Below are 11,395 nucleotides of genomic sequence, written 5' to 3'. Positions count from 1 at the left end.
GCTGGAGAGCAGCCCTGAGGAGAAGGACCTGGGCGTGCTGATTGACCAGAAGCTCAGCATGAGCCAGCAATGTGCAATCGCAGCCCAGAAGGCCAACCGTATCCTGGGCTGCATCAAAAGAAGTGTGGCCAGCAAGTCAAGGGAGGTGATTCTGCCCCTCTACTCCACTCTCTTGAGACCCCACCTGGAGTACTGTGTCCAGCTCTGGAGTCCTCAACATAAGAAAGAGATGGACCTGCTGGAACGTGTCCAGAGGAGAGCCACGAGGATGATCCGAGGGCTGGAGCACCTCTCCTATGAGGAGAGGCTGAGAGAGCTGGGGCTGTTTAGCTTGGAGAAGAGAAGGCTCCGGGGAGGCCTTATTGTGGCCTTCCAGTCCCTAAAGGGGGCCTACAGGAGAGCTGGGGAAGGACTTTTTACTAGGTCATGTAGTCATAGGTCGAGGGGGAATGGCTATAAACTGGAAGGGGGCAGGTTTAGATTAAACATTAGGAAGAAGATTTTCACCATGAGGGTTGTAAGGCACTGGAACAGGTTGCCCAGAGAGGTTGTTGAGGCCCCATCCCTGGAGGTGTTCAAGGCCAGGCTGGATGTGGCCTTGGGCACCCTGGTCTAGTGGGAGGTGTCCCTGCCCATGGCAGGGGGGTTGGAACTCAATGATCTTCAAGGTCCTTTCCAACCTAAGCCATTCTATGATTCTATGATATACAAAATAAAGTGATGCAATACAATTTCTCTCACCACCCAATGACTGATTGCCCAGCCCATCCAGAGCAGCGGTCATGGATTCCTGCCCCCCATTTCTATACTGAGCATGACATCTATGGTATGGAACATTCCACTGGCCAGCTTGTTCTGTCTATGCTCCCTCTCAGCTTCTATGGGAAGCTGAAAAAGTCCTTGACTTAATATAAGCAATACTTAGCAACAATGAAAACAGTATGAGTTATCAACACTGTTTTCATGCTAAATCCAAAACACAGCAGCTACTAGGAAAAAAAACCCAGCTGAAACCACGACAGGGAGGAACAAAGTTGTTTTAACTTTTAGACTGCATACATGCATTTTTATAGCTGCATTTTCAGTTAAATCCATATTTTAAAAATACGCTGTTAAGACCCAAAACCAGGCAGGGTGGCAGATGCCAATGCTCTTTCTATCACAGCAAGACATGATATAGTATCCTTTCTGGATTTACCTGCCCTTCCATTTGTCATTCAATGCTTCTGTTGCCATAGAAGTCAAGGGAAGTTTTGCCATGTAATTCATCTGCAACATTTGGAAACTGTCCAACAATGAACTGTCTAGAAACCTTAGTAGGAAATCTTAGAAATCTTAGTAGGAAGACATCATTCGTTCTTTGTTCCTTGCCTGAAAACTGTTTCTGTTGCTCTCCGCTCAGAATGGATGGGACAGGGTTTCAGGATTTGTGAGGGAGGAAATTATGCCTTTCTTTGAATAGCTCCTTCTAAGAAGCATTTTACCTCTAGCAGGAGGAGGATCACATCTAATCCAAACTGTTTCAGTGTCATCCTACAATTAACCATTGAAATGCTATTTCCTGTCTTCTTAAGCTTCAGTTCTTTCAGTTTATTCAGTACAGTCCCCACTTTCTCACCATCTCCCAATGGGTCTGTCATCGAGATAAGCATAACAAGTAGAAGTGCTCACTGAGTTCTGTGTTGGGATCCACTGCAATTAGTAAGTAGGAGGTGACCCTGTAACTTATGAACCATGTCAATGGTTTGTTAAGAAAGGAAAGATGAAAAGAGCAAGGCAGATAGTGATTGGCGATTTGTCTTATGCAATTGAGAGGCATGGAGAGAAAACTTTCTCTGTACTGAGAAGTGAAAGAGGGTCAGAAAATGAGCTCAAGTGCTGAAGCCCATCAACATCCATGTTACTTAATTATTACCATGGTCCCTGCTCTCTTTTGGACTATCAAGATGAACACCCACCAATTCCAATGCCACTGAAACCATGAGGCTCATTTTCCTTTCACCTGTACTGGTATAAATGAAAATTCATTCCATCATTGTAAAAGGACAGCAAATCCAAAGAAATATTTTTTCTTCTTCAGCTATCCAGATTCAGAAGATCTTGGTTCTCCTGGGTCAGAGCTAGCTGAAACGAGACAACTGAGAAGTCCTGAGTTTTGGTAACAAGGTCTTGATTTCTCTTGAACTGATCTCATCTGTAATTTGAGATCAAAATTCTGCCTTCAGCCTTTTTTTTTTTTTTGTTGGCATATGATGAGGCAGATATATGCATGCATTGACTTGCTCCACATTCTACGCAGTATAGATTGCAGTATATCAGGAGGCTCTCCTGATTTCTGGTTATAATTGCATGACCGTTAGTCCTTAGAAGAATACATTGTTCTCCGTAAAAGATTCCCTGATGTTTATAAATTATATGCTTTGTAATCGTCTGTATTCATCTACATCTGGAAAGATTAAACACTAAGTGTTCTTTTAAAATGCTGGTGGGAATTTTATTTGCTAATATGTCCTTGAGGAATACTTTCTACAATTCTGATGAAAAAATACCATTGTCTGTAACAAAGATGTGGCTTTGAAATATTTCTTGTACATTCTGCAGCATTTTGATAGATTGGTACATCTGAAATATCCTAATTATGTATTTACTACAAGTGTTCAGATCGCATTTAGGTTGATTAATATAAAACAGCAGTACAGAACAATAAAGCTTCGCCTCTACAAATATAGCAGAATTATTAATACTTATTTCCTGTTATTTTTATTCACGTGGTTTGCATTGATTAGAATTGCCTATAGTAATGTGAAGTTCTTCATGTTTATTTAAGTGTTGAAACCCTTTCTGATATGTAGGGAACCCTGAGCTGGTGCAGCTTACTTATTGCACTGAGTCTGTAAGAACACATGGGATGGACACATGAATGTAGACTGCCTTCAAGCAAGCATGGGGAGGCTTAAGGTAATAAAAGTGCATTGAAGTCTTAGAGAGGGAGGATACATATTAATGTAAAGAGGAAAATGTTCATGCTTTTCCCTACTAAATATGGTTCCTCATAGTGAATATAACCACCGGGCCTGATATTCACATGGCTGCCTAAGCTACGTTGGCAGCCAATGGGGAGAACGGGAACTTTTATTCATTCATTTGACTTCAGACATTCACATTAAGTTTGAAATGGCTTTTGCCCTGTATGTGAAAAGGCTTACCTCCCTGAACGTGAAGGAACACACAGGAACAGCATCAGGCAGTGGAGCCCAAATAACCTAATCAGAGAAAATGAAGCAGCCTCACCTGGCTCATGCCAGGGCTGTCACAGGGGAACCATCAGCCCAATGGTCCAGAGATGACACCAGTCAGTGAGTCAACAGGAGATGTGCTCTCAATCACCTTACAGACTGAGGAGGGTTCTGTCTAGAGGGGTCTGGGACCCATTATGTTGTGCAAGGGAAAAATGTCTTGGACTTATACAAGACTTGGCATGGGATGTTTAAGGGAGGGACAAAATTTGGGAAAGAGGGGGATCAAAGTCATTTGGGGAGCTACCAGAGTGGGAAAATAGATTAAAGTGATTTGGGGAGCTACCAGAGTGGGAAAATAGAAGGAATAAGGGAATAAAAGGTGTAGGTCGTGTAAACAAGTTGCTGACTAGTACGCTTGCCCAGTCACATGTCCCAGTCTTTTCTGATCACCACCATGTGTCCTGTTTTCTCATTTAACTCCATTTCTAACTACTTTTCTGTGCAAGGGGTCTCTTGTGTGTATGGAGGTCTGAATGTCAGCAACTGGAGGGGGAACAACAAGTCACATGTTGGGGTCCGCATGCCTGTGGTGTCAGCAGTGGGGGAGAAAGGTGTGCATGCGTGTTGTGTGGGTGTGAGTGTCAGTGTGTGTAGGCACTAGTGAACATCAAGGTAGACTTGCTTAAAAGTAGAAGAAGAGGCTTGAAAGCCGGATACTGAGGCAATCGTAAGTAAACAGGAGAGTCAAAGGGGACCGGAGGAACCAGAGGAGGTCCTGGCTTCTGGAGACACTAGGGTCTGGGCTTTGGCTGAGGGGAAGATCAGTCCGTTGGTGCTGTTTGTACTGTGTGGATGCTGTAGTTTCTGTCTCTGCTTATTTATGTGGCTTCCCATGAATGTAGGTATACAGATTGTGTGTATGTGTGCACATGTGCCTATTGGGAATATATGCTCAGCCTCACTACGGGCTGAACCTGGGGACACAGAGCTGCAGCAGCCTCTCTGTCAAGCTGCTGGGTTCGGCAGCTCCTAACACCCTGGAAGTGCTAGTTCTGTCCACTGACCAGAGAGGGTCTAGCTAACTAGTTCCCATTAGGCCATACATGTAATAAATGTCTACATGTGGTCAGAGAAGTCCCTTTCTGGGAACCTGGATCAGTGAACAGCAAGTGCACAGTGCTGCCTGTGTATTGGAGACAGTACCTTTTGCTACCTCTCACATAGCCTTAAGGAGCAACTGCCCGCACAGTCTAAAAGCATCCCCCGGTGTGCAAGCACACCTTTTCCAAAATCAGCAGCCCACCTGCATCAGCAGAGAGCAGCTGAGGAGAGATCACTGCATCAGTAACCAACAGGCTGGCCACAGAGGTTGTGTAATGCGCTGTTCTCAACTCCGATGAATAGTACTTTTGAATTTAAAGAAAAGTGAAGGCTTACAAAGGCTTCCAGGCTGAAGTGCCATTTCTACGTGCACAAACAATTTTCACCCAGTGAGATGTATGTGTACATTTGTATGCAAAATGCCGTGAAAAATTAACAAGGGCAGAGTATGTGCAGTCCCTGGGATCCCTTCCAGCATGTATGCTCTATTATTTCCATAAGCCAAAACACATTACCTTTCTGATCTATGCCTTACTGATTTTGCTCTAGGCTGTTAACTCCCAAGTCCCCCGAATATCAGAAAATTCTGGTCGTCATATCACACAAATGGAAGCCATTTATTTCTGAAAGCTCAGGGCTGTGTGCTGAGCTACACCCCAGTGAATTTGTAATACTCTTCTGAAGTTAGAGGACGGAGTCTGGTTTAAATTAATGTAAATGGAATTAGAAACTATTGCATAGGTTCCTGTTTACAGAATGTGTTATCTTTACATCAGTTTTCTATTCATTCTTTTTTTCCAGGCATGTGATGAACCAATAATTAGAATATAGAACGAATATGTAAAGATTGCCGATTGCCAGCTGATCGCCCAAAGACATTCCTATTACAGTTCACAAGAAAAAATATTCTACTATGTAACTCATAAACAGTACCTTTGCTTGCAGGGGAAGGAAAAGTATTTCAAAATGGGAATTCTTTGGGAGTTCTTGGAGAAATGCTCTGTATTGCAAGTAAACAATTTATAAGATATATTTCCCTTCTTGAACACTATGTATCTGTCACATAATGGAAAACCTTGTAGAAAAATTAACTTGTAGCCTGACCTTTTGCTTTTACTTTTTTCTCTTCAGCTTGACCTACTCACAGCCTCAGGATCTCAGGATCGCTTTATGAATATACACAATTCTTAAAATCCCTTGACATTACAGTCCTGTTCTCTAAATAATATTTTTTTTCGCATTAATAACTCATGGATACATAGGTCTGTCTAGACCTTTGCCTTGCAAAGAAAAAAATCAATTAAAACCATAAAATGTAAAAAAAAAAAACCAAACAAGAAACTCCGTGGCATTTAAAATGTTATCTAGTTACAGAATAGTTAATGTAAAAGAAATAAGGTTTGGCTGATGAGAATTTTGGCAACATTAAGCAGAAAAGGGTAGATGACTAGAAAGGGTATATTATTATAGCACTCTATTGTACAAGTTTGAAACAGTGGATATGCAGCAAACTGTCTCTGACTTGGATCTTTTTATTGTTCTGTCTGATTGTCTTCTGCTTTAGCCAAGGCACAGCCATCTTTTGTTTTACTTAGGAAAATACCTCCTCCTTTTTAGGCATGGGATAGTCTTCAAGGCATCAGGAAATGAAGAATAACCTACGTTCTAACGCGTTATACATTCCTGGAACTTATCAGCTAGCATACTATATTTGCTTACATAGAAACCGTACCCTTCCCTTTAGCTTAATTCCTTCCCTCTGCCCTGTTCTTTGTTTTATTTTCAAACACAAAGGTCATGCCAAAAGGATATTCTTAAATTGTCAGTAATTTGGGTTTTGTTGCTGGTAGGGTATGTGGCCATTTTTTGCATACATCAATATGTAGTACAAATATTGCATGCGGCGCTCTGTGTTCCTCCTATGGTTTCTTCAAGTCAGCAGGAAATGAAGCCCATTTTCTGGCTTTTCTGACATTCTCTGAGTGATACTGCGTGACCAATAACACAGGGAAGCAAAGAAACAGAAAGCAGTCCTATAATGTGAATATGCAGATAGCTAATGATAGATGCTGCAAATCATATATCGTCCAGATGTTCTGACACCTCAGAAGCCTACTACCTAACTTTTTTTCAGGCAATTTCTGGAAGCTAATTGGTATACAAATACACGTTGTCCATATGATTTCATTAAGCTTGTCACAAGTAAATCGAGATAGAAAATGTCTGTTTAGGCAAATACATTTCAATTTAAACCTTATTTGCTGATGCCTATGGGAATTATGAAAGTGAAGGGCAACAAAGACATAATGAAATGCAGGAAGTAATTGGTGGCATCAAAGAAAAACCTTCTGGAACCTTCAAATTGGTTTCAGATACATGTCCAGCTCTGCAAGTGTTTTATAACTCATTCTCAAGAGAGAATGTCAGGCTTTTGGACTTACAGATAAATGACATGACAGAACATAACCTCTGCTTCTGAAATATTCTGCCCTTTCATTAAAAGGAAACTCCTGAAGGTGGAGCAGAGTACAGGAAGAGAGATGAATGGGAGGTGAAGGAAGAAAAAGAAGAATCAAATGTCTTTATTTGAGTTTAGGATGTATCACACGCCGTATTTCTGATTAGTCACTGTTCAAACACCTTACAGCCATTTTGTACTGATGGAAACATTTTTCTTTTAATAAGAAGATTAAAAGTGGAAGAAGGCAAACAAGTATATATGATCATCTGTGTAGATGACCTTATTTTCCTGACTCCTCTATTTTGTTACTCTTCTTTCTAGTTCATTAAAGTTCAAGGACTACAGGAAAAAGACGTTGGTCAGTAATTGTCGTTCACTTATTTTCTTTCTTGAGCAAGGTGGGATTAGAATTACAGAGCTTTCCATTCCCATCTGCTCTGCAATTGGAGTCTCATCCAAGAAGAAATAGAAGAGAGACAAGTGTTGTGCCAGGAATAGTTCAGATGGATAACAACAGGATGTTTGTAGCCTGTTGTGGTTTCTCCTTATTTAATACACCGAATTACATGTCTTTCTGCAACAAACTTCCCAAGATATGAGTGTTTCCTCTTCTAAATGTGCAATACATCACAACTCTTGTGAGATATCTGCATTTCTGGAAGTACAGGGAGACGTGTGAATGTGTTTGAACACACTGGACAGTAAGACACAATCAGTAGTCAGAAAAACAAAAGGGAATTAGGAAGGTTGTTGATGAAGTCTATATTTAGCTGTGAGGGTCTAATCTCTTAAGGTTTCTTCTGTAATCAAGGGAGATGTTTCCCCCAGGGACAATTCAGAGTGGGAGCCCACCTCAAGATTCCCTGAGCAGCCTCCTGGAGCAGCCCCAGGCAGTCACTAAGGGCAGAGCTGCCTCCTGTGGCTGATATTCCTTGTGGGGCTCAGTTCATTCCTGTGTGGGCAGGTTCCTATCCCTCTGCTGCATTAAAAAGGACTATCAAAGAGCAAAACTGCTGCATGTTATAATTTTCTCTGTCAGTAGAACTGTAATCTATTTATCACTTCTTCAAATATAACTTAATTTGTTAACTTAAAACACAGCCTTTGAACATGATTACATGTTAATTTTACTATATAATCCATGAAGTTTGGATAATTAAATGTACTTTTAAACCTTTCTCTATGCCCTGTTTTGAATGATGACTATGATTTAATTTTAATTCCTTTTTCTAGGACTAATCCCCTCATGTTTTGAATTATCAGTACCCGCAAACCTTGTTTCTACTTGCATGAAGACTAAGTTCAAATTAATACAGTTCTCTTTCCTTTTCCATCTGAAACATGAAATTCTCAAATTTCTTTTATTCATTTTCAAACTGTTCAGTTGTGGGGGTTTTTCACTGTATTATAATAAATCAGAAAGAAGGCTGCATTCAACCAGAATAGAGACTGCTGCGATGGCAACGGTGACAGTGACAAATTATGAGTTGCATTTTGGCTGCATGTCTTAACTTGCCAAAGGTACGCCTGTTGAACTGTGCTCCTGACAGCTGCCTTGGCCTGGAGAGGTGAGAAACCACCAACGTGGTATCGGGACACTTCAGATTTGATTAGTTCTGCAGTGTTAATGCTTGATTATGCCCATTTCTGGTTGGCTGAGCTAAAGAAATCACCATTTCCCTTCACCTGCACTGTCTCAGCTGTTGGTCGGTGGCCCCTGCTGTCAGCTATGCTTCTTCAGAGCCATTCATGAAATCATTCCCATCAAAATGAGGACACTTAGCAAAGGTGAACTATTTGAACTGCCCGCCTCATTCAGATAGAAATGAGTCAGAGAGGCCTCATGCAGAAGGTACCACCAGCTGAGAGTAAGCAGCAGTCTCCAGGGGAAAGGTGGCGGTGAGGGTTGATGGTAGAGCAAAGATCAAATGCTATTCTTGTCTGATTCTACGGCCATGTACAAGCAAGCCCATGCAGGTACCCACAAGGGCCCCAGGAGATCACACTTAAGAAAGAAACGATGTTTCAGTGTCTAGGTTGACTGTGTTCTACCTATCTCCAGAGGATGCTAGGCAAAGGATTGTAGCTTCACAGTGTGCCCTCAGGTCTAGATCTAAGTATTTAGACCCAAATGGCTTGAAAAGATGAGATCTATCAGCTGTGCCCATTCGCAGCAGCCTGGGCACAAGTAAGGCATAAGTAAGGCATAAGGTGCATGTTTTCTTATAAGCTGGCTAGAACATCCAGCACATCTAATAGTGCTATTATTAAAATTTTTTTTGGTTTTTTTAAGATTTCCTATAAAAGGATAAGCCAAATAGCCTCTCTGTAAAAATGGGGCTATCATTTCTAACCTTCTGACAAGCTGGACTCACATATCCTCTTCTCGTTACTGGAGTCTGCATAGTTTATGGGGTATGACTAGTAGCATGTGGAGCATATTTAGGCTTGTGGGTCAACTCATGTCAGACATGGAAGAACATGTAGAAAATGCCATTAAAGAGACTTAATTTTCTGATTAGCCACATTCTCTGGCTAAAGAAAATCCAAACCCAGCCCATACCCCACTAAACCCTGTTTGAATAATAGTCTGGAATTATAATATACTGAATTACTTTCATCATTTCAATTTGATGGAATAAACCTGTGATGTGTTTTCATGGGTATTACTACACAGGATGAGCAAGCAAATGTACATTGAAAGAAGGACATTTCTAAGCTAAGACTTAATGTAAAATTATGCTTAATGCTTAGCTTACCTTTTAGTACAATTTTGCCAAGCAAATTAAAAGAGAGAGCAAGCTAAGGACAACTGTTATTGAATCAATTAGTGAAAGTTTCATATTTTAAATCGCCATGTTCATAAAAGTTATTGCAGCACTGGCAATCAAACTGAAAAATGAATTGGTAGAAGTGACAGGTACATTTATTATTAGCATGATCTTGTGAAAAAAATGAGAAGAACCATCTTTCTTTCATTCTATATATAACAAATGTTCTAGGTAGCACAACAAGGCAATGGCCTAAAGACCAGATCTTCTGTTAATCTCTACACTTGTGGGATGCTGAACTACTGCTGGGCAATCCACAGAGAAGCTGCCTAATTCTGAAGGCTTTCTTCTTTTATTTAAAGGGATTTTTGTGTCAATATTTTCCCAGGAGCTCCAAGGTGTTGCAGAGATAAGCATTCCAACGCCAGGATCCCTTGTGGATACTGCATATACCTGAGGCAAGACTTTGGATAGCTATGTTTGAATTACTGCTCAGCCTTTACCTCCCCTCTGTGAACAGCTGAAGTAATTGATTGGCCCTGTTGGACCTGCAAGATCCAGGGTGCCTCCTGCTCTGCTTCTGGCTATGAGCATCTGCACATGGGCATGAGTGGGCAGGCACATAATGTTGACCAAAGCCCCAGCAGGATCCAGAAATGCTGCCACGTTCCATGAAAAACCACATGCTGTGGGTGCTCTGGGCAAGCCAAGCACATGTCAGAAATTGCAGCCTCTACTTCTAGGATCATTGCTGGCTATTATCAGACACACAATACAAAAATGGTCCTGGGAGCAAAGAAACTAAACTGGGATTTACGTGTTGTAAATGAGTGCCATAACAACCTGGTTACAGAGACACAGCTGGCCTCTACTGTTCCTTTCCAGTTCATAAACACTGTGGGTTTGGCTGTACAATCAACCATAACAGGGGGACAAGGGTATATCTACAGAGCTTGCCTTCAGCTGGACATGACAGTAACCTAAGAAGTAGGGTCAGATTGTAAACTTGCGTCTAGATCTTGCACTTCCTAGGAAAGTGTACTAACCAGAAGGGTGTGATGCGAAGGGTCAGCCCAGGCATATCGTCTTCTCTGGTTGCATTTTGAAAAGAAATGAGTGAGACACAAAAGAATTGTCATTCCACGGTAGAGCTACATAAACTTCCACAACCAATTAATAAAATGTATCACTTAATATGCACTGTGGAACTGCTATAAACTTGACAGTTTTGTTAATTTTTTCTTTCTTTTTTTTTTTTTTTTTTTTTTTTTTAAACCTGCATGATTTGGATACAAGACTGTTACTGCCTGCTTTTTTCAGTGTGTACAAATGAACATGAGGTGGGAAAGTCACACAGTTCGGAAAGAGGTTTAAATAATTTCTATGATTCATCTGAAGATCTATATTTGTGATAAGACAAGAAACAATGTAATTTGTTTCTGTATCATATAGGTCAGAATGCCCATATCCTTTACCTACTGTATCCATTTTGGACATCAAGGTTACACTCCCAACTTTAGACTTTCAGACTTAATTATTTACAAGTACTTGTGCAGCCACATAGTGGGACAGGTGATTTTTATAGCTGATGCACGGTAAGAGGCAGATCAGTCAAACTAAATGATCTGATTATTTCTTTTTACCAAAAAAAAGTTATGAAAATAAGTGTCCAGTTGTCACAGCTCTGAAAAAACTCACCCATGACTCATTCAAGCCAGACATGACTATGCGAGCTGGTTGAAAGCAAGAATAACCCTGAGAGTTGAACTGGCCCATTCCTCTCAGCAAGGCTTTACTCATCTGCCTCTTGATCATTTAAATTT

The sequence above is a fragment of the Charadrius vociferus genome, unplaced genomic scaffold, assembly GCF_000708025.1.
Source record: "Charadrius vociferus isolate BGI_N301 unplaced genomic scaffold, ASM70802v2 scaffold16, whole genome shotgun sequence".
Lineage (NCBI taxonomy): Eukaryota > Metazoa > Chordata > Aves > Charadriiformes > Charadriidae > Charadrius > Charadrius vociferus.
The sequence above is the reverse complement of the archived record's forward strand: the minus strand, read 5'-3'. Positions refer to the sequence as shown.